The 25,371-nt window shown below is 41.7% G+C and overlaps 1 protein-coding gene across 1 annotated transcript in view; it reads right to left on the reverse strand.

Moving 5' to 3' along the window:
• The window catches only part of LOC136858665 (tyrosine-protein phosphatase non-receptor type 9), a 524,482-nt gene that overhangs the window by 80,427 nt on the left and 418,684 nt on the right, over positions 1 to 25,371 (reverse strand). The window contains exon 2 of the mRNA XM_067138380.2: positions 5,252 to 5,386. The gene's annotated coding sequence lies outside the window, so the exon portion shown is untranslated. The remainder of the gene's footprint in view (positions 1 to 5,251; positions 5,387 to 25,371) is intronic.

Here is a 25,371-nt window from a genome sequence, read left to right on the forward strand (position 1 = left end):
TCTTTGTGGCCTATGTCTTCTTTTGGCCGATATCTTCATTTTTCGAAGTGTCGGATCCCTTCCATTTTTTCTCTCTGATTACTGTTATATAGAGGATGGTTGCCTAGTTGTACTTCCTCTTAAAACAATAATCACCACCATCACCTGGGTGAGTGAGAGGGGCAGACGTGTTTAGTGACCAGTTGAATGCCACACACAACTGTGCTCACAATAAAACAGTACGTGTTCATTGTCGAGTGTTTTGGGAAGCACGATTCGTGGGGAATCTGTGCGCAATTGTTTGCGCAAGAGTCTTACACTGGAAACCTCCAGCAAAGTCTACAATGCAAAACTTGGTGGCAAAATGGCGCGAAACGGGCTTTGTAGCGAATAAAAACCGTAACTATCCGAAAAAAGTTCGAATACCAGAAAACATTGCTCGAGTGAAAGAAAGCCTCAACGCCGTTACTCTGTGCAAGTGGGAGTTAAGAGATCGTCGTGTCGAAACATCAAAAAGAACATGCATCTGTATCCTTGCAAATTTACTGTTGTGCATGCGAGTGTCCGGACGAACCTTCGCATGTTGAGTTTTGCCGGTGATTTCTGAACGAAGTGGAGTCAGAACTTTTGGATCCTCCGTTTTTCATTTCTTCAGATGAGGCCATTTCCATCTTCTGTGATGTTCATTAACGAGGGTCAATCCCCCGCCAGTCCTATCGTAAATATTTTCCGGTCCAGTTTTATTCTGCCCACCTGTACAATCATGATCCCAAAGTAACATCATGCTACTTATTAGGTCGTGCTGATTTAATATAGCACATGCCGAAGTGATGTTAAGTAGAGAACAAAATCAGAAACCAATGGGATGCGAACCCATAACCTACCGATCTTGCGTCGGATGCTCTAACGATTGAACTATGGTAGATAATATTTAAATCGCTTCATGCAGAAAGGGCCTCAAGTCAAAAAGAGTTATTTTTCTTGGAAACGAAAATAATCTTTTGAACCAATATATCACCCAAATTACATGTAAAACGTGCATTTAGGTAAGTCACACCTCAGTTATGGATTGCATAAGAGCATGTAGATGTTCACCTATGCAATTTCCATTCACGGACCATAAAATTCACTGGACCTACACCCCTTCTGCACAAATAACAAATATTTATAGTCAAACAATTAAAATATTACAAAAATATTAAGGCTGATCACATATTTTAAACCGCTAATCCAATAAATTAAATATCTAACAGTTACAGTTATTGATTATTTTAAGCTTTCAACTTTCTTGAGTCAATGGATTAAGGCCCCTTCTGTACAAATCACGAACATTTATAGGCAAACAGTGAAATTATTACAAAAATTTCAAGGTTAACACACTCTCGTATTTTAAAATACTAATCCGATACATAAAATATGTTTCACAGATACAGTTATAAGCTGGGATGTCCGGAAAATGAATGTCTGAAATATCATCGTCCGGTTATCTCAAAGGGAAGGTATGCCTTACACAGCTATCAATAAATGGCGATGGAACTATTTTACCGGGATAAATCTGCTGTAGTAAACGGAACAAGCAGTTACTGTTGTGTACATCCGTCGAGAAACAGCAGCACCTTGGTGTTATAGAGTCCGTGACCGAGGGCCTGTTTCCTTGAATAGTGCTCATAGACTCCTCGTTTACTGAATACCATGGGGCCGGACTGAGGTTGAATACATGCATTTAGGATTGTACAGCACGCCGATATGAAAATGTAATTTTCTAAAAAAAAAAAGAAAAAAAAGATCGTCTATTTTTTGGCCTGGTTATTACTGCATTACAAAACAATATTTTCCCTTGAGAGCGTGAGACAATCACAGGGCCTCGGTCGAGTGCTGTTGTACTTTGGATCATCAGTCCACTAGAATGGTTCGATGCAACTACCCATGCCATCATGTGCTAATTTTTTCATTTATAACCCTAGTGGATGGCGACAGTCGATTATATCTACGGTGTCCCCTACCTGTCTAACTATCTATCTATCTATTTATTCATCTATCCATCTATCGTGTGGCTTTTTAGTGCCGGGAGTGTCTAAGGACATGTCCGGCACGCTTGGTGCAGGTATTTCTATTTGACACCCATAGGCGACTTGCGCGTCTGGCTGTGGGGGGATTATGATGATGATGATGATGATGATGATGATGATGATGATGATGATACTGAGGTAGGGAGAGGGTGAAACCCAGTGCCGTCACATAGCCTACTCCTGTCGAACAGCACCAAGGGGGTCTGCTTAAAGGTTTATATCTCCATCTGACGGACGAATCACCATCGACAGCGTCATATTCCCTCACTCCATATGAACACTGCGGAGAGATTTGGAATTTAATCCACATTTTGGCGCGCAATCTAGTGATTAGAAATCGCATACCACCCCCCCTCCCCAGCGCCCTGCCGGGTACACTGAAGCTCGTTGAAATCGGTTGGACGCAGGGTTTGGCCTCTCCTTGTCGGTGTTTTAATTTCCTCTTCTTGGAATGTGATTGAATGTTTTATCATTGATTTTATTGGCTGTTCTGAAGAAAAAAAGGATAACATGTAGCCCTAATTAACTCCTTCCCAGACAGTTTCCACTTTCTCATATCCGTCGATTCTTATTACTGTAGTTTGTTTTTTGTACAGATTAGGGATAATTCTTTTTTCCATATATTTGGTCCCGATCGCCTCAGAAACTCAAACCGCTTGATCCAATCACAGTTATCAAAGACGATTTCCAGATCTCTATGCACGTGGGCTTGACCTTCTTAAAACGATACTCTAAGTCTCTAAGATCAGGCTTAGAGTCGGTATTGGTTTGCGTGTTCCTGCATTTCTTTAGAAGCCAAATTGATCTGCCAACTCGGCTTCCACTCGTCTCTCCGTTCTGCTGAAAACAGCAAGTGTTCAACAAATTTTGCAAGGATGAGATTCTAAATTAAAGGTGCGGTAGTTTTCTTTCTTGTCAGCGCCTGTTTTTTGTCTTAAGGCTTCATTCTTTGGATGGTCGGAACTCTTTTCTTTATTCTATGATTTTAGGTATAAAAGAATATTATTCCCCTTAGAGTAGCAACCAATATCCCAGTGTCTCATTTCCCTACCTTTCTACTGGCCTTACTTTCCTTCAGTTGACACTAAGGGTTGCAGACTTTAGAACTGTCGATAAATTTACTCTTTAGAGATCGCGATATAATCTGAGGTACACACAGGTTGACACTAAAAACAAAGGCCTTTATTACGACTTTGAAAATGAATATGAGTTTCAAGTTTTTTTAAAAATAAACTGTAATTAGTTCCAGCTCTTTATGACTCTGCTCTGTTTTTAGTTTAACTGCTGCATACAGGAGTTTACACAAGCTTATCACTGAACTTAACAATTTTAACAAGTTTTATTTTTCCATTCTCAAAATTATAAAAATACTTGAAATCTTAACATGAGAAAATGTAACGGACTTTTACCCTAAAGGGTGTCATCACCGGGATTCGAATGGGTGTAAATTTCAATATCGTTTCAAGTTTCAACGTTCGACTTAAACATTCTAGCGCCCCATACGAAAGCAGTCTGTAACTACAGATAGGACCTAACACATTCTCTTTTATATGACACGTGCTACTACGCTCCACGCTCGATAATTTAATTTGAAGTGTTTGAAGTGTGCTCTACCAGTTTCGCCTGTGGCCATTTCCTGATGGATCCTGTATTTTTTAATTTCTCTCTTGGTACAAGCCAGAGCAAAATGTAGCTTCCATCGAAGTTCCATCTCAACCAGGGTTGGGACAATATGGAAGCTACTAAGGTACGAGTAGTGCTGAGTAATGGCATTCAGATCATAACTAGTGCGTCTGGATGTTGAAATATGATTATCATAAGGCTGGTCGTTTTGGCCCAGTGAGGAAAACAATGGCAAACCACTCACTCCTCATTTTGACACCGTCATCGGTTTTTGCGGTTTCCCTGTACCCGCATAACCTCTGGTGGTGCTATCTGAGAATCCCACTAATTTCTAGGCTGACGACCTTACAGACAGATTAAACTAAATATTTATGAAATAAATTACGTTATAGTGGGCGACCAAGATATATTACAGTGATGCTAATATTTTTTTAATGTGGGGCTTTTTGCATCCCACCTAGGCTGGAAAAGAGTCGTAAGACTTTTATTTGCAAATTAGGGACGTCTAGAAAACCTGTTTTACACCCTCACTGTAGTTCTCCTTTCAAATGTTACAAAGTAGTGAATCTCTCTAATCATAATTCAACGATCACAATCATTTGTTTACGAGCCAATTTTCACTTATCAATCAATCAATCAATCAATCAATCAATCAATCAATGGTCTACATTCAGGCCTGTCACCCAGGTAGCAGATTTCCTATTAATTGTTACCCAGTTTTCTTGAAATAATCTTCTGAAAGAACTTGGAAATTTATCGAACATCACCTTTGATAAATTATTCCAACCCCTCATTCCTCGTCCTATGAATGCATAATTTGCCCTCTTGAATTCCAACTTTATCTTCATATTATAATAGTTCCTGCTTTTGAAAGCTCCACTCCAAGCTTATTCGTCTGCTAATTTCATTCCACGCCATCTTTTCACTGGCAGCTTGGAACACACCGCTTAGTAAAGAAGCTCATCTCCTTACTCACAAGACTATCCGATCTAAAGTTTGCAACATTTTCGTAACACAGCGTTTGTGTCGGAAATCACCAAGAACAAAATGTTCTGCTTTCCTTTTGATCTTTTCCAGTTGCCGTATCAAGTAATCCTGGTGTGGGTCCCATACCCCGGTATACTAGGCCTACTCTAATTAGAGTCTTGCCAGAGACTTATGCGCCCTCTCCTTTACCTCCTTACAACAACCCCTAAATACCCTCATAACCATGTGAAGAGATCTGTAACAGTTTCTTACAAGCTCGTTAATGTGATTACCCCAATTAGTTTAATGCTGTCCGGCTCCATGGCTAAATAGTTAGCATGCTGCCCTTTGGTCACAGGGGTCCCGGGTTCGATTCCCGGCAGGGTCTGGAATTTTAACCAAAATTGGTTAATTCCTCTGGTACGGGGACTGGGTGTATGCGTCGTCTTCATCATTTCATCCTCATCCCGACGCGCCGGTCGCCTACGGGAGTCAAATCAAAAGATCTGTACCTGGCGAGCGAAGTCCTCGGACACATCCCGGCACTAAAAGCCATACGCCATTTCATTTCAGTTTAATGGCTTACAGGAATACTCAGAAGAATAAAAATGTACCTGAGGTATGTTAACAGTGAAGACTCGATCTCTCAGCTTCTCTCGGACGAATAATCGCAGGATCTTGAAGGGAGCTTTGAACCAGAGTGGGGCTGTGACTATCAGCACTTTCTTTAGTTTAGCAGGATATCCTCCCTGAAACAAGAACAAAACAAAATCCTTCTTCAGACTGAACTATATCTCAGTAATCTATTTGTAAAAATATCACATTTGTCTGTCTATTTCTCTCTACACTTTCAGATATGTAGAAGACACAAAACAAATCTACACACATATAACAGTCTTCCTATGAAGGTATACTGTTTAAATATACAACTACCGGGCGAGTTGGCCGTGCGCTTAGAGGCACGCGGCTGTGAGCTTGCATCCGGGAGATAGTAGGTTCGAATCCCACTATCGACAGGCCTGAAGATGGTTTTCCGTGGTTTCCCATTTTCACACCGGGCAAATGCTGGGGCTGTACCTTAATTAAGGCCACGGCCGCTTCCTTCCGACTCCTAGGCATTTCCTGCCCCATCGTCGCCATAAGACCTATCTGTGTCGGTGCGACGTAAAGCCCCTAGCAAAAAAAAAATAATTATATACAACTAACACAGAATTCTATTTGAGTATAAAATTTATCTTTTTCAAAATGTATAGAGAGGAACCATTTTGTAAGTACAATGTAAATATTAACTCTATCTTACTCCTTTTTAATGTTTGTTGCTAGTGACTTTACGTTGCACCGACACATATAGGTCTTATGGCGACGATGGGATAGGGAAGGCCTAGGAGTTGGAAGGAAGCGGCCGTGGCCTTAATTAAGGTTCAGCCCCAGCATTTGAATGGTGTGAAGATAGGAAACCAATGAAAACCATCTTCAGGGCTGCCGACAGTGGGATTCGAACCTACTATCTCCCGGATGCAAGCTCACAGCCGCCCGCTCCTAACCGCACGGCCAACTCGCCCGGTCTTTTTAATGTTTAAAACATCTCTTAGCAGACAAAGTAGGTGTCCTCATATCACGAAAAACGTAAAATTAAGCAATTTCCTCAATTGTGCCGGAAGTTGAAGGGCTAAAGGGTCCAGAAAGGTTTCAAATTATGAATCTTAGATAGCTTTATCAAACAAAAAAAAACTAATAACGAAAATCACTTCCGGCCTAAATGCAGTTCCCAAAAAAAAACAGCCTAAAATCGCTTGTTTCGTTACTCGTTTACATTTTGATTCAAATCCTAGCCAAATTAACTTATTTACATAATTCTTCTGGTAGTGTGTTCCTTGGTCCAATACCCTCCAGCGTTTCTTTTGTTTTTTTTGTTTTTTTGTTTTTGTTTCCTACATGGAAGAGAGGAATCGCGATAACTTTGTAGCTGCCCTTAACGGGTTACTGAATCAACTTACGACATAATAACTTACGGTTAAACTTCGGCTACAAGATCTTCTAGCCAAGAAAGGATGTGACGCCGAACAAGAAGTGTTTGCTGTTGATAGTGATGAATCCTGCCAGTTCAGTCACATAGTGGCATTTATAACACGTATGAATCCCCTAGCCATTACGCTTTTTGACTCTGCTATCTCCCTCATAGTCATTTACGTGCTGGAACTGATTTGGGAATAGCTAAAACGCAGAGATTTTGAGAAAATCGTAAGTCAAGAAGTTAACGTAAAGAACCACCTAATCGATACTTTATTTTATGCCTTAGGCAAAACAGACTATATATAAACACTTACAGGACATGTTTCGACCACTTAGTGGTCATCATCAGCTGTATAAAGGAGAAACTAAGCTGATGATGACCACTAAGTGGTCGAAACATGTCCTGTAACTGTTAATATATATTCTATTTTGCCTAAGGCATAAAATAAAGTATCGATTGGGTGGTTCTTTACATTAACTTGATTATACTCACCGATACGGTCATGAAATGGACAACTTGGGTAAGTGTCAAACCCTGCTATATTAAATATGCTCAAGAGGTAAAATAGCACCGTCAAGGATGATTTACAAACTCGCTAAGGAGTCCTACAATGAAGACCTCAGAATACGACTGGCCTTGCCATCTGCAGAGCAGTGCACTAAGCACCTGCAGAGAAGCTAGGCTAAAAGGAAATAGATAGAGCTAGACTTCTACGCTACGATTGCCATAACGAAAGAAAAATGGACAAAGACCTACGGCGAGTACTTTATTCGGAATGAAATGTTTAAGTTAACTATAACATTGAGACGAAAAAGTGTTCTAAGTGCATAATAACGAACTTCAATTGCACGTAGGCTACTTTTATTCAGAAGATATTTTTAAGGTAACGATAACATCTAAATTTGTACGAAACACATTTCAAAAAGTTCAACTTCGCATTTCACTATTTTGCCACTGCGCAGTTTTCTTCTGGATGTCTTTATTTGGTTTCCTTGTCAGTTTGTGATACGGAACCAGAGTCGAGTATGTTTGCAGGTACTCTTCTCAAGATGGATCATGAGTATAATTTCCCACGCGCCTAGACAAAACATGATCACTGCCCAGTGTAAACAGTTTGGCATTACAGTTCTCCTTCGAGCATCTCCAACCTTGATCACCAGCAGATTTCACTTTCCTATAAAGTCTGAATGTAAAGTGTTTATAAATTAGTAGGAGTGTCTGACCCCTTTCACTATTCATTACTTTTGCAATGTTCTTCATCTTCAGTAACATTATCCTAACGTCTAACAGCACTTTTTAGTACCTTACTTTGTCGGCACTATATCACCACTGCTATGCTCTTCTCTGCCGCCAGGTACACGCGTGCAGATTAATGATGTCCCGAAGAAGAAAGCTTCGGTTTCATGTGCAGTATGAACAGAGCAGTTATATTGCACAAACCTGATAACGGAAACTTCTAGGGGGTAAATAGCTCGAACATTAGGAAAAACAGTGACCTCTGTCAACTCTCCTGGACCGGCATCACTGATCCACCCCAATACGCCCCATGTGACGCGACCCGAATGATTAGTTACCTGGACAAAGATCTCTTCATAACGCTTCCAACCGGACGCCAACACTTCAGCTGTTTACCTGGATCGGAGCAAAATATATTTTCATCCAACCAAATTGTAATTTCCCATTCCTGTCGTGGAGTAACACTTTTCTGTAGTGCAAAGTCTACGCGAAGTTCTCTGTAGATAGAAAGATTTAGCCCCTTTTTCGCAGCTCGGCGATTGTGAATACCTGCAGGATGGAGTCTGTGACTCACGGTAGTCCGCCTTACTGGCAATTCCAATGCGGCAATCGCATTACCGATAGTCACAAACGGAGAATTGTCCATAGTTTCAACGACTCTAGCACCTGTTCCGGAACAGTTATTCTAGGAGCTTTGTTATGTGTCCTATGATCTACCAGTCCTCCTTCACCTCGTTCTTGCCATATTTCTACTCATCTCCAAACTGTCTTTAACCCGCCAATGCACGGGTTGGGTCTGTGAGACCCATGCGCTGGTATTTCCAACATCTTCTGATAGACGGTGATAGCTGCATACTTCCGGCTTCTGCTACCTTCCTGTTTTCACCGGTGTAGTATTCCTGCAGACGAACATGGAAGTGAACCAAAATCGACAATCACCACTTTGAAGACAAACCCAACACCAGAGCTACTATAACTTGGACAGAAGAACGAAGGAAGAAGCTCAGCGAGAGGAAGAGATTTTGGGAGGAAAAGAAGGCCAACACATCAGCTAAGCAAGTTCAACCGTGCTCCTGAGTAGGGCATAACGATGTAAAAAAAAAAAAAAATAAATAAATAATTGTATCCTACTTTATATTCGTAACTGTCCTCTACCTGCAGAAATGTTGGCATGAGGAGATCATGAGTTCGGTTTTACCTTCCGAATGACGAGACAATATTTACAACATTCTTGGAAACACTGTATTTTGCATTCTCACTCGCAGGTGAGTTTTCAGCTTGTTGATCTGTGAGAAACTGGCACTGACAGTCGTTGCACGAGAGCGGAATCGTATACTTATGTCGTCATACTTTTCGTTATAAGTCCCCATGTGCCTCACACAAATTTCATTATGAAATAAAAATAAACCGTGCTTCTCTTGTCTCGGTATCCGTCAGCAATATGTAGGTTGTACACGATCAATACAGGAATAAACAGCTACGGTACGTAATCGAAGTACAACGATGTGAAACGAAGTAATTTCTTTTGATGTTACACTATTTGAGAATGGAGTGTTTGTCAGATAATGCTCGGAGTTAATAATAAGCCGGTTGTGGCGGACAAGGAGAACCGAGACGGAAGGGGAAACAGGGGAAGTGCTCACACGCGGAAGGATACTTCTCCTCAGCTCTCGAGTTGACTTTCGCCATAGTGGTTTGACGTCGCACTGACACATCGAAGGTTTTTCGGCAACGTAAGTATGAGAAAGGGCTGGAATTGGGAAAGTAGCAGCCGTGGCCTTAACTCTGAAATGCCCTGTGTGACACACCTGTCACAGAAAGCATTCAAATAGAAATTCATGACTTTCCAATTATAAATTATACATTCACCACACTAACTCGAAGGTGTGTGTTTGCATAAAAATTACTTAAAAATGACGAACTATTGAGGTCTTACAGTTCAGTTAATTGTCTATATTAAACCTAGTCACTTAACTACACAGGCCTTTGAACATAACATTCTAAAATAATTTCAGTTTTATTCCAGTAAGGAAATGCCTCTTATCCTTCATCGTACAAGTCTGCGACATCAATAAATTATTGGGAAATACCTAAGAGTGGAATGAAAAGTATTCCTATCAGATGATGTGTCTAATATATATATTTCAGTGTATAGCGAAAGAGAAGAGCATTCTTTTGAACTCTGTAGCCTTTAATTTCTGTGCCATCTATTACCCATTGCTACACATATTACATACGATAGATCTACGTCATAACAAATGAAAAGGTTTGAAACATTTAGTACAGTATCAACTGAACAGTAACCTAAGACTACAGAAAGACGTTCTAATGAAAATCAATTTTTTATAACACAATATAATTAACCTGGGCATTACAGGGCTTTAGTGTACAGCCACAGCATTTGCGTGCTTTGAAAATGAGTAATAACGAAAAACCATCTTGGTATGCCCACGATAGGATTCGAAACTCCTATCTCTCGAATGCAAATTCACAGCTACACTACTCGATCCCCACGGCCCACTCGTTGATGATGACAATTCTCTTTCTTTGTCTGTTCCCGTAAGTGTTTGAACTATTATTTATCCTTCTTTAGAAATAAAGCAGACAATCTCACTGTTAGTTCTTGAACAAAATCAAAAACCGGTACAAAGCATGAAAGCTCTCCTCTGGACACTCATAACTAAAGACCAGATTATATGCACTTGCTTATTGCATATGCATGTTCATATTTAGCCCCTTTTCAACGGTTATAATATATTTTAACTAAAAACTGGCGATAATGCATATTTTAAGGCTATACACACGAGCCCCAGATTTTGCTCGTTTGCGGGACCTGGCAATTCTTAGATACCGGTATTACCAAATACTTTATTACTCGCTCATGCGCGTATGTGTTCTTATATCTGATCGGATATTTCTATCTTGAATATGATTGGATATTTCCATAGGTTAGTGATATGTAGTTTAGTGTAATATAGAATGCGTAACAAAATGTAACAATAAATTGAGAGAATGTTAAAGAAATCGTTCAATTACTACAACATACTTCAATTACTACAATACTACAATACTTCCAATTTTAATTATTAGTATTTTAGTCATTGATTTGTATTAAGCAATAATTTTATTCTATCAACTTTTTAATTTACCGCATCGAACTGGCATACCGGAAAAATATGGCGCTTATGCAATATCTAAAATAAGCATTGAGCAAAACCTAAGAAATGTGCAAAATCTAAAGTTGTAAAATCTGAGGCCGGAATGTTTTTACAATATTTTAGAAATCTAAAAGGGCGGGCTCAAGCTCTGTCTCGTTTTAATTAATGTTTTATAGTGACCACGACATATAACTGCGCAGAGTCAATGCGCCTGCCGCCCGCGCACCCGCTTGATCCCCTCGCCTGCCATAGCGATGATTCATGCCGGTGCAAATAAATTACGCACCTTGTTTGTCGCACGTCTATTGTTTCAGTTTAGTTCTCTATTATTTGTACACAGTTAAAAGCGTAGTGTGTAACGAGCAGTGCACCATGCCACCCGCAAAAAAAAAAAAAAAGCCGTTTCGTGGATAGCTGACCATCCTGGAACATTTACTTATGACGGAAATGAGTTATACTGTCGAATTTGCGAGAAAAACGTTTTGTGCACACAAAAGTTTCAAATAGACCAGCATGTCAAGACAAATCTTCATCTCGCAGGAATGCAAAAGAAAGGCCCACGACAACAACTTTTAACAGCGGCAAGTAACAGTAGCAGTGATTTACCCTCCAGAGGAAACGACAAAAATCGCTTTAACATGGATCTATGTGAAGCATTCATTGCAAGTAATATTCCTCTTCACAAACTTACAAACCCTATCCTCAAAGGTTTTCTGCGCAAATATTGCTTAAATCAAAATATACATGCCGACAATTTATCTCCACGTTCTGGAAGAAATACGCAATGAACTCAAGGATAACATCATTTGGATTTCAGCTGATGAAACTACCGACAATTGTGGCCGTTACATTGCTAATTTAATTGTCGGTGCATTAAAAGACAACCTTCCTCTTTCTATTTGGTGGCCTGCAAAGAATTACAAAATGTAAATCATTCTACGATCGCCACATTTGTGAATGAGGCCATTAAAAAGATATTTCCAGAATATTCTGCAGATGAAAGGATGTTTGTGTTTCTCTCAGATGCTGCTCCCTACATAACCAAAGAAGGAAAAGCACTCCAAGTATTTTACACGAATATGATTCATGTGACGTGCTTCGCTCACGGAGTAGGCCTACATCGCCTCTCTGAAGAAGTACGATCCACGTTTGGGAATTCCATCAACAAAGAAAGTGTTTCTTAAGGCACCTGCTCGCATCAAGGCCTAAAAAGAAAAACTGCAAAATTTGTCTTTACCTCCCGAACCAGAGGTACTCGTTGGGGGTACCTGGGTCGAAGCTGTGTTGTTTTACAATGAACATTTCGAGGCAATCGAAGGTGTAGTAAACGATGTAGTAAACGAATGATTCCTTGCCGGAGGTATTCCCGAGGAAACTTAAAGAAAAGTTTGCAAACATTTTGAAAAATAACCCAGGCTTTGGACCTTTGTGTCAAATTGATAGTTTTATTAATGGGACGGGTGAACTTTTGCCAGAAACAATAAGTACCAATATAGCACCCAAATTCAAATTCTGTCCAGTTATCTCAGTTGATGTCGAACGGACCTTTTCTGCTTATAAAATTTTTTTTGAGCGATCGACGACACAATCTTACTACTGAACATTTGGAACAGTACCTGATCGTTTCTGTTTACCATAGTAGCAAAATGTAAAATAGTTTATAAACGACCCTTTTTCTGAATAAAAATTGGCGATTGTAAGTTGTTTTTGAAATAAAGTTATATAACACAACTATAATCATTATTTTGTTTTTTATTACTTGATGTTGCATATTTTCATGCATATTTTAAGCATTTTCCATGCATATTTCGAGCTTTGTATGTTGCATATAATCCGGTCTTTACTCATAACGCTTTAATGCCTCCACGGAGTTTATGGGTGATTGTTTCAATGGAACTGCCCCACAGAGCTCTAATAAAAGAGCTGAAATCGTATTTCAAAGCTTTGTTAATTGTAGGATCTGGAAACGGCGACAGTAAAATTACAGGCGAGAGGGTGGTACTTCCCCTATCGCATCCCACTATCGCCACTTGGCTTGCCCCAGGCTACAGTCCGCTATTCATTTTCTGTGAGAGCTTGTTCGAAGTAAATATTTCCGTAGGAACTACCTGTGCTTGGGTTAACTCGGAGGAGAAACGTGATGGATGAATAAATGGCATCAGTTTAAATAAATCTAAACAGTTTTACCCAAAATAACTAACGAAAATAATCTGCTTTCTGAACAAATCGTCGATATAAAGCAGGCATGGCAACTGAACCGGAGTTGGCATTAGCCACAGTCGCGACATTGGCTGGTTAGATAGCCAGCAAGCCATGGGGCCGGACTATTGGTAGTAAGAGTTCTAGATGGTATCCATAATTTTGCGAGCAATGAGGTTGAGAGAAAAAATATCTCTGCCTATTTAGCGAATAACTGTAATATACCGGAAGTAATGATCATTAAAGTGCATCAATATAAAATAAATACAAAGGAATTCATAAACTATACAGAGTTCAAAATGTTCAGCACAGAAATATAGAGTTGTTTTATCTTCGTATTTAAACTCTTCGGACGCCAGTCTACAGAATAGCCGAAGACAATTGAAATCCGCACGTGCTGATGTATCCCTGCGACGAAGGGTTGGGTGTATCAATGCTAACGGAGGACATTTTGAACATTTCATGTATGAAAGTCAAAGTTCTCGTGGTGGTGGTGGTGCGTTGCCTACGTTATACACCCACAAGGCCATGAAAGAGCCGTTCTGACAAGCGTCTCGGCGTTGTTTGAGAATGCGCCGCTAGATCGCATTGTTTAGACCTGTTAAACCGCAGGGTTTTATTAGGCGGGGATATCAAATTCATCACATTTGAATTGAATTAATAGATATGACATACTTATGGCAGTAAGAAAACATTAACTTCACATTTTAATATATACGTGTGTTTAATAATAAACGTTAAATACCTGTAAATACTTTGCTGCATAATGGGAATCGTAATTTTAGCAGTTTCCGACTTAGAGGATCTGATATGAAATTATTTACGAAACCAGTGTCATTTGTAAAATTTATTGCATGTTTGAGGAACTTCGTTACAACGGAGTCAGGGAGTGGCTCCTGATTACGTTCCTCACAAGCAAATATTCGTATAAATTTGAGAACAACATACACTTTCAATTTCTTTTTAAAGTACGGCACATTTGCATTTTGTACATTTTGCATTTTTTGGGTAGGTAACGCAATGCGCCTCGGTGTTGTACCTTAATTAGGAACATCAAAAGGCTGTTGGTATTGACTACGGGAAGTTGCTCTAGACAGAATGAACACTGTGGGTTCTCCTTGGCAATGCAAACAAGAAGTATCCATCACAGCCAATGATGTCAGTTCTATTGAGTTTGGACATTCTGAAAAAGAGAAATTATGGATTTTTTACTTTAGATGTCTTATACAAATAAAATAAAATAATGTCTAGCTGATACACGAACATCATACCTTCTACTGGTAAGTTAAGTAACTCAGTTAATTTTCTGCTTCTTTACCACAGCACGCTGCTGCTTGATGGCATCTAATGTCTTGAACTTATTCCTTTTTTTTTTGCATTAACTTAGTTGTATCCGACGTATTTATCATGTCAGTTTTCAGTGTTGTTTCCATGGCATACAAGCATATTCTAACATCAATCATGTCATTACGCCCGCTTTTCCTTCGTAAATGACAGAAGAAGAGTTCAATGTCGTACTCAGGTTGTGTCTAAAATGTAATGGAAACCTTTTGACAATAAATACCGAATACATTTCACAGTCGAACTTGTCAGTTGGATAGCTTTCGTGTGTTTCTTTGCTACTTATGCATGTTTGGTCTGCATTGGTTTGAATCTCTTCAATAAACGTCAAAAAGGTCTGTATTAACTGCGTTAGCCTGTCATCGTCTACTGCGCAGAATATTACTTTCAGAAAGTTTTAAGAGGAAGCACAAAGTTCTTGTATGCTGGTACGCCCTGTTCCTGTGTCCCATGATTAATGTACTACTATGTAGAACTGTAGAAAATGAGTTCTAACATGGAAATAAAGCGTTTCCGGAACCATGGCCATGAAACATACTATTCTTCTACGTGTGAGCAACGTGTCCTTAAAAGTTAAGCCGTACCATATTGTAACACCTGTGTAGTGTACAAAGAGGCCCACGGAAACTAATTCATAGCGTTATTAACTAAAATCATTTCGTTACCAGTGACTTAGAAATGGCAGCTTACACGTGAACCAACTATCGGTCTGTCAACGTTCTGGTATTTGGGCAATAAAATTGAAAATTTTCAGATTTATAAAAATATGAAAATACGAAGGTGTTGAAGCTCAAGAGACTAACAGAGGCATTCATACCGCGACATCAAGTTTTAAGAGAGTCAATGTAGAGAGAATGTGGTAAAAGAAGAGCCATCTTTATACCAGGGGTCGTTAAAACGAACAGGAAAGAAACAGCTTTTAAAGTTAATCGATTGAGCAATCAATCATTTTCTGTATTAGCTTTTTTTTTTCGACTGTGAATTTCTCATTCTCGAGGCCATTCTGTCGGGAGGTCTGACAGTTTCCGTTCTTTCTACCGCTAGTAATATACATTTCCTCCCATCTTACTTTGTCATCAATCAGCACTATCTAATCAGACAAAAAGCATTATATGGCTGAAAGTAAAATAATCTCATCACCCACCAGTTACTAATTTAAGAGGGCGGTGAAGACAGGAAGAATAACTTCGTAAGGACGATGGAAGGGTTTATGATCCACTATTTTCGACTCCTACTAGAATCTACCAAAGAATATCTGCAAATCATAGTTCCTGTACAATCATCTTGTTCAAGAGTTTTCATATAGCAATGGTCGGTGGCGTTAATTGACAAGATGCTGACCGCAGCATACAAGAGAACATCTAAGGACGATAAGGGAAAGTGTCAAACTTTCAGAACACTAAAAGAGGTACTCCCCCTGCGGGTGGGGGCGGTAGAATAACACCCACGTATCCTCTGTCTGTCGTAAGAGGCGACTAAAAGGGGACACAGGGGCTCTGAAATTTGGAGCGTGGGTTGGCGTCCACCGGGCCCTTAGTTGAGTCCTGGCATTGCTTCCACTTACTTGTGCCAGGCTCCTCACTTTCATCTATCCTATCCGATCTCCCTTGGTCAACTCTTGTGTTCTTTTCATACCCCCCGACGCTATTAGGTTTTCGAGGGCTAGGGAGTCTTTCATTTTCACGCCCTTCGTTGCCCTTGCCTTTCGTTGGCCGGTACCTTCACATTTCGAAGTGTCGGATCCCTGCCATTTTTTCTCTCTGATTAGTGTTATATAGTTGTACTTCCTTTTAAAACAACAACAACCACCACCACCACCACCTCTTAGTGGAAATTCTGTCATTTCCATTTAAGAAAATGTAAATCGTAGCTTGAACGCTTGTTACGCGAAACTTTTAACGTGTCAGGTTTCTTTGAATGTTAAATATATGGAAATAAAACATTGTCTATTAATATCGAACACAGTAGAAACGAACCGAATATTTTTAAATGGTCGGTTTTTCTTGCGATTATGTTCTTTTTAATACTGTACTCCAATCAACAATTCGCCAAATGGTGCGAGGAGAGCTTCGTAGTCACAATCGAACGTCACTGCGTCTGTCCCGTGCCGAGTGTGTCCGCTCTCTTGATTGGCTGTGACGTAAGCTTGGTACGTAAGTTGCCCACATCTCAGACAAGCAAGCTCGGGCGCACTGGGCTAACCTCAACGGGCGCCCAGCTGAGCAACTTTGCTGTAGTGAAACTTAAGGAAAATACCAGGACAAGGATTGAAAGAATTCCGAAAGCAGAGCTACTGGGAGTGAATACAAAGATGCCAACAATGTATGATTGCAGACAGCGCTTAGAAAACTACAACGCAGATTTTTAAATAATATTAAATAATGAGCGCTTGACGTAAACGATCAAAGTTGTGTGAGCAGAGATCTAAAAGGATCGATAGAGCTGTGAGTAACTCCTTGCTACTAAAGTGAATACCCAATCCACCACTGTGTGCTATACACTTGTTTCAGGCAATTGCATTAGATCAATCAGGGTTAAACCTTCTATTTTGATAAATATCTTGCAAAAGCCTACCTTCAAAACAGAAGCGGAATGGCAAAAGCGATCAGGAGGAGAACGGTAAATGATGATGACTCGGTAAAAGTCACCCTCCTAGTTTCTGTCATCCACCGCCTTCATTAACGTCCTTATAGCAGTGTCCCGCGAGCGACTTCGTGCATATTTTATGTCACGCCAAGTTTGTCGTCATTAGGCTTCTTGTAAGAACTCAGGCCATCAACAAAGTAAAGCGCGCCCTGCATACATACAAGTGTGTATCTGCAGTGAAGAAACGTCTTCTCAAGTATAGGCAACATTCAACGGCCAGACAAGCCCCCAAATCACAGCTGGGAGCGTACCCATGTGCTTTGACTTCCTGTACTTATGCCAGATTCCCAGTCCTCGCCGATCCCGTTATTATTCGATTATGGAAACCTTAGTACTGTAGTATTTTGTTTTCTCGGCTTTCATGAGACCCTTGTTTAGCCAACAGTCTCATTCTGAGGCGTGGGAGCTCTTTCTTCAGCGATCAATGTCCAGAAACCCCCTGTGGTTGTGGGCGGTAGAATACATCCACGGTGTCTCCTGTCCGTCGTAAGAGCGGATTAAAAGGGGGACCAAGGGCTCTCGACTTGGGAGCGTGGGTTGGCGATCTCCGTCACCCTAGCTGGGTCTGGATTTGCGCCTACTTGTGTCAAGCTCTTCACTTTCATCTTTCCAATCACAGGTCAACTCTGCAAGAACAAAATTTTAATTTGCATGCCAATTTTGTAATGTACTGTTCCTAATACGAGCATCAGCTAATGGGATCTTCGAAAGAATAACATAAATAAAAATGTCCAGAATGGTTGAAAAAACTGTTTTGTCCCTTAAAACGACAACCGATACCATTTCATCGATCCCTGTAGTAGCAGTTGAAATACTAAAGCCATCAAGCCATGTGTGTACAGACTATGAAGGCACGAGGAGGACTGGAAGGAAAAGGCCTTCGCTATCCGTAATCTTTGTAATGAGTGGGATGAAGAGCTTAGTTCTATGTACAGCCACCTTTACACTCAGGAATCAACGTGATACATATTTTTATGTAGGTTGAGTAAACCCCGGGGCCATGTGCTCTAATTTCTTTTGGCTTCTTAACAGGGAATCGATCCGGAATCTTTCTAGGTCTAGGCCTTTACTGCCTGGTCGTTAAGATATTTAGTTTTGAAGAGTGAAGTAACTTACAGAATATCGACAACTATGTATATCCCTCTTTATATTACATCACTGCTCAGATGCGTTTAATTCCTTTCATACAACGATGAACTTTGTATTTTGCAGTCTCGGCAAAAATATAAGGGTCCTGAAGGATAGGAAATGAAAATCCGTCTAGCAGGGGCGTCTCACCTTAAGGATCACAAGAACACGTTAACACCATGACAATCCCAAACAACTACAATTTACAAGATATTGTATGATGGGAACAAAATTTCTATACGTTGACAACGTATTTACAAAGTTGTAAGTGCCGATTCACTTTCCGTTTCCATTTGAATCACGTGCCTCGCCAAATGATCACAACCCCGTCGTGAACTACTAAGTTGGGCTTATTGCATAGCTAGAACTTGAAGGGACAAATGCTGTGGGTATGGCGAATATGAGCACAATTCCTGTGTGATCATGGTCCACTGGTCAGCTTCCAATGCCTTCTCCTAAAGTTCTTCTCAAATCCCAAAGACGGCAGCAAGTATCGCCATAGTCCGTGGCAGTAGGTAAGGCACAGAGCTACTACCATGGAGTAGCAACCGCATGCGCTGTTCTTGTCAATCGCATATGTAGCATAATAATTGTTTAATGAATCAAACAGGCTTTTCGCAAACTACCTGCTAACAAAATGCATTTTTACTTTGAGCTTCTGCAGTTAAAATATTTATTATTAAATTATAGTAACCCTTCAGTAGAATGAGTATATATATATTCCCTGAAGTAGAGGGGTGGGTTTGTTTTTACCGCAAATACCGGTATGCAAGTTATTTTTAAATTCCTAGTGTTAACTTCATATTTGCATTCGTGTCGGTTTATTCTGTAAAATTAGACAACACGATATAGACTAACTGGGATCCCGTAAACGTATTAACCGATTGAGGAGCAACTTATTCATACGGGATTTAACTTATTCATAGGGGTGTTTTAATCTACTGTCTGCTCTGTATGCACACCCCAATGATTTTAAGCACGCGCCGCCACTGCCGTCCAGTCATCTCAAATCTCATTCAGTCGGAATCGGGAAAGAATAGGAGATGATCACAGGAGTTTTATAGGAAAGATGACAGTAACGTATGTTAACTGAAGGACCGTGGTCATCACATTGAGAGATTCAGATTCTGAGGTGTTGCAAAGGTACGATGAAGAAGCAAATTAGTATAATTGGCATTCTTTTTTGGAAACTATAGATTTGTAACTAAAACGCAATCTTCCATTTGCATGACCTAATTAGGAAACAGTACTTTTATAACACTCATTTATCAACCAACTTGAAAAATGGAAGACAAATGAAACAAATAAGCTTAAAAGCAAGCTGTGTGAACTGCACTACTTTGAAATATCACAATTAAGACGATTAATCGCTTCCAGGATTTAAGTGAAGTATTATTACGCGACTAACAAACGACCAGCCGTGGTTTTTGGGTCGTTTTATTTATCAGAACAAATAGTCAACTTTTTCCCGCCTGTAAGACGTTAAAATCCACTAAAATCCAAATAGAATGGGAGGAAGTGACATTAATGAGTCGTTCCTGTGGCTTTGCAACGAAGCACACTCAAGCCCAAACGCTGATTTATTGATTCAAGTAGTATGTGCGGCATTCAGAACCGGGCCATCGATAGCTCCTCGTAAGCTTCATTTGAATAGAGCAACGCAAGAGCGGGAGTAGGATATCATATTAATTATAACAGGAATTCTTACAAACAGTCCTAGTTCATCTCGATCAAAAGTTTGGTCCCGCTTCAAGGGCGGTAGTTTAACTAATCTTGTTGACTGACACGAAAGGTGCAAAGAAAATCTGTAAAGTGGCCAGAATCAGAAATTAGTGTTGAAAGAGGGTGGCTGCCTAGTTGTACTTCCTCTTATATCGGTGTTTTTGTATTTCTTATCTATTAGTCTATTTATCACTAAAACATTTACATGGAAGAGGCCAATAACATCATTGAGGATGTCCGCAACAGGGGCGTACGCAGAAATGATTTTCAGGGGTGATATTAAATATTAAAATTTGAGGACTTCTACTGTATAAAATAATGTTGGGTGCATATTGTGAAATTAGAAACACTAAATTATTTTTTCAAAATAACACAATTGTGAATTAAGACACATTTGTTTCATGTTGATTATTACAATAACATACGTCTCCTAGCTTTTTTTGCCAGCTCATGGATTCCATTTTCTACGGTCACATGTTCTTCTTTGTGTATATTCAAAAGAGCTGACATATTCAATCTTTCCTGTGCAGTCATATTCTGCAAATAACCTTTTAAATATTTTAGGGATTAAAAAAGCGTTCTGGTGTGGTAATAGTTATTAGTAAGACAGCAAACCGTTTCAGTACTCGGTGTATTGTTGGGAAAATATCGCTGCCGCAAAATATTAAGTGCAGAAATGAAGTCCATTGGTTCAGGATGATTGCCTTCAGAAGAGGAAATATATATAAATCTTTATTACTGGAAGCGTCAACACATTGTTGGCAAATACGTAGCTCAAATTAAAAGCAAAACAATAAGCAACCTATAATCTTCATTTAAATGGTTGCCACAATAATTCACAAGTTCTAAACTTCAAAATTTCGGAGGGGATTTATCCCCCCAACCCCTTCCCCATCTGCGTACGCCCGCGTACTGCAATCGGAGTCGCCAATTTAGAGGCTTTCCCGCCTAATCTGGTGTGTTTTAATGTCTATCTGGTGGGCATTCTTTTAGTCTAGTGAGAATTCTATTGAATCAAAGGAAATCAAGTGGCTTACATTCGGTTACCACGCATTACATTGTGACTAAGATGGCCGTGAGAGCATGGTGGCAACGGAATGCTGTAATTCCGAACAAGCGGCGACAATTTGTGCGGGGCCAGCAGGGAGCAAAACAATACCACCCACAATTTGTTGAGGCTCGTGATACGGAAACACACACACTACACACATGCTCCGAGCAGTCAAGACCTCGTGAGAACCCTCCACCGAGCTTGCTTCCTGATTACCGCCAGCTCACCGCCAGTTCCCGTCACAGTTCTCGCCTGCGGTACTTCTCAGTACTGCACCCAGCCGCCAGGAGCGCTTCGCCGAGTGTCCAGCCTGAGCGAGCCCCGGCTCGCCCCCAGCCTCCGACCGCCAGCAGCAGCAAGAGTCCCCGGCAACGGCCGCCATCTTGCTTTTCCCAGCCGTTCTCAGCGCGGTCCGACTCTTCAGATATAGTCGTGGGCCCACCTTTCTGCGGTCTCACATATTCGCCCCGGCTGCTCAACGGTCCACCAGTCCAGCCCAGCCGACTCACCGCTAGCCCGTAGGGCTGACTACTACAAAGGAGCAATTTGTCAAGGAAAAAGAGCTATTTGTCTTGCACTCGGTGTGTGCTTGTTCGCGACTTGTCCCGGCGCGACCCGGTTATCAACTACACCTGGCGCGACTGGTACCCCCCGAGTGCACCCAGCCCTGGTCCTCCTAGGAGTTTGACCAAGTGCTAGCTCCTGTCTCTTCCTCTCCTCCCCTGCCTTTCCACCAATTCTTTTTCTCTCTCTTTCTTTCTTTCACTCACTATGGATACCCCCGGTGGACCGAGTAGCTGGGGCCCATATGTGAACTTCAACCACCTGATGAAAATTGAATTTATCGATTCCGACCCCAAACCCATGGATAATTATCTGGTCATTTCCCCCCCCTCAGACCCCACCCCAACCAATATGAAACTGCTCAGGCAACGCATAGCCGCAGCTCTCCGCCCTTTTACCAACCAAATTCACTGGATAGACGAAAATGCCGACTCCCATGTAATCTTCATCCTCCCTCGAACCCAGGACTCCCTACCTGTCCTCTCCAAACGCCTTGCCAGTAAAGGAATCCCTTTCTCTCCCGCTGACAAACTTCCGGGATGGCAAGAAATGATGGAGTCACTCCTGGATTCGGAAGACGACGAAGAAGACGAAGAAGATGACATCGCAGTTGAAGAGCCACCCCCGTACCAGCATCCATTTCATTACACCAGGAAAAACACCTCTTCTCCCATTAACCCTAACAATAGCCTCCTCATTATTCCACTTGCAAACCCAGGACCCATACCAGCCATCCGAAAAGCCGTTATTGAAGCCATTGAGCCGATCCTGAGCAGTCACATCGCAGTTATTGAAGAAACTCACAATAATCACCTCCTTATCACCCCACTTAATAATAAATTTATTCCGGCCATCCTTCAGAAATTAAAAATCCCCGACGTACCATCTCCCATTCTTATTAATCCAGTCATCATGTCAGCACAGCCAACATCTTCCAGCAATAGCCCTCAGACTCCTAACACCCAGGACACTGAATCTCAAACTGACCCCATCTCTGATCCAGAAATTAAATCTGACCCTTTCACACCTACTGCCCCTGTCACCCAGGTTCCCCCCACCCCTCCCCCATCGCCAAGAGAAAACTCACACCAAGACCCAGAGCAACCCTTGCCAATCTTCACCAGCAGTGCCACCCAGACACGCCGGAGAAGAAGAAGAAGAAGACGACGAACGCCAGTTCTGAAGACTTCCACTTCGAACCCAGAACCAGTCACTCGTCAGACCGCCCCCCCCCTCCCCCCCCCCCCCGCCCCTCCCCCCCCCCCCGCCCCTCCCCCCCCCCCCGCCCCTCCCCCCCGCCCCTCCCTCGTCGTGCAGTGTTATAACTGCCTCCAGCTGCACCATACAGCCGGTACCTGCACCAACTCCACCAGGTGCAATCGGTGCGGCGGCCCCCACCGTCACACCGACTGTCAGGTACCTCGCTTGCAGCCGAGGTGCGCCAACTGTGAAGGGAAGCATGCGGCGTCGTTCCCGGGGTGCCCGTTCATCAAGAGTGCCATCAAGAAGCATTATAAGGACTCCAGGCACCTGCAACGACAAATTTCTCCACCACCACTTCTCAATCACTCTCAATTCCCGCCACGTCACTCACCAGCTATCCCAACCAACCAGGACCCCTCCCATTTAACCCAGTTACTTCTTACTCTTCTCTCCTCTCATCTATCACCTCATCTTCCCCTCCAAGTCCCCCACATGCCCTCCCGGCAGATATTAATCCCGTAATCAGCTCACCCTGTTCTTCGCCTTGCCGCCTTCCACTTGCCTTGTAAACCATGCTATTCAACATCTCTCCAACCCTGCCAACTAGCACTAGTAATTTGAATACTAATAGCTCAGCGAAGGGAGGTTTCAGCTCTGACATGGCGGACTTGCTCCGTCATAGACAGATTGTTTTTCCTCCATAGTGTACGTCGTGCTGGTGCTGTTGTGAATTTTTTTCACAAATCGCAGAAACCGACGAGTAGAGTGGCCTAGTGTCGCCACGGGACTCTCGTGTACCAGATCACAACAAAAAAAAAAAAAGTGATACGGAAACTTCTTAGAAGGAACTGGAAAATTATCAACAATGAAGAAGGCTGTCGGAATGATGGAAACTGCGAGAATCTCCCGCCGTCCTCTATAAAAAGCGGAGCATGCGAACGCAAATTTTATCAATTCAGTCGATTTGATGAGTGACTTCCGGAGAGGCCTTGTGCGTGTATATGTCCTAGTCACTGCCTGCTCGATCTGCATCCGATGGCTGCTTATACTGCCTGCTCATTCCATGTTCAAACGTGTAACACGACTTCAAATCGATCTGCCGCTAGATGGTAGCACCAACCGTACCCAATTATCGCGTGAATACAACTAGATAAGCATACAAGCGTACAACAGTAACAGAAAAATTAAAGAATTTTCCGTATAAAGTGCTGCTCTAGAGAGTTATAGCTTTAAGACTTTTCCAGAAAGAGGTTTTGACGAACAAGAAAACCTTGAAACTTTTTCTGTATGGTACTTCCCTACATTACTAAGTAGAGGTTTCACGAATTTGGCAACCACAGCTTCCGACACAAGTTCCTGGTGCTTATTGTTACTAAAACACTTTAAAATATTACACTGGCACAAAGAAGGTAGAACATAGTTTTTATAGTCTGGAGCAGACTTTCAGATTTCTTGCAGTACGGTAGAGCCGCCTCAACAAATTTCTGTAGCCCTATAATTAGGCCAATAAATCTTTGCTGGGGATAGCGCAGACCTCCTCTATCCGACTGTCTGATTAAGTGCATCAATGGGGAAGCGTTAACTGAGGTGGAAACGTTATTCAAGCACGTACTGCATTCTGTTTTTTCTTCGATTATCCGCACTAAATAACCACACACCATTGCCTGGGATGCAGTTTCCAAAGTGACACACACTGACGCAGGGGGCTCACGAATATCTTCTAGTAAATCAAGTACATACTCAGGGAGCAACACTGGTTTCTTTTTGCTAGGGGCTTTACGTCGCACCGACACAGATAGGTCTTATGGAGACGATGGGAGAGGAAAGGCCTAGGATTTGGAAGGAACCGGCCGTGGCCTTAATTAAGGTACAGCCCCAGCATTTGCCTGGTGTGAAAATGGGAAACCACGGTAAACCATCTTCATGGCTGCCGATGGTGGGATTCAAACCTACTATCTCCCGGATGCAAGCTCACAGCCGCGCGCCACTACGCGCACGGCCAACTCGCCCGGTATTTTATACTACTAACAAAGGACTTGTAATGGAATATATGACAGCATATTATTCTGTTTTGTACCTTCATATTAACAGTGCAATTGTCCCCAGATTTTCCTTTTTTTTTACTAGTTACTTTACGTCGCACTGACACAGATAGGTCTTTTTTTTTTGCTAGGGGCTTTTACGTCGCACTGACACAGATAGGTCTTATGGCGACGATGGGATAGGAAAGGCCTAGGAGTTGGAAGGAAGCGGCCGTGGCCTTAATTAAGGTACAGCCCCAGCATTTGCCTGGTGTGAAAATGGGAAACCACGGAAAACCATCTTCAGGGCTGCCGATAGTGGGATTCGAACCTACTATCTCCCGGATGCAAGCTCACAGCCGCGCGCCTCTACGCGCACGGCCAACTCGCCCGGTACAGATAGGTCTTATGGCGACGATGGGATAGGAAAGGCCTAAGATTTGGAAGGAAC

This window comes from Anabrus simplex, chromosome 1, assembly GCF_040414725.1.
Source record: "Anabrus simplex isolate iqAnaSimp1 chromosome 1, ASM4041472v1, whole genome shotgun sequence".
NCBI classification, from domain to species: Eukaryota; Metazoa; Arthropoda; class Insecta; order Orthoptera; family Tettigoniidae; genus Anabrus; species Anabrus simplex.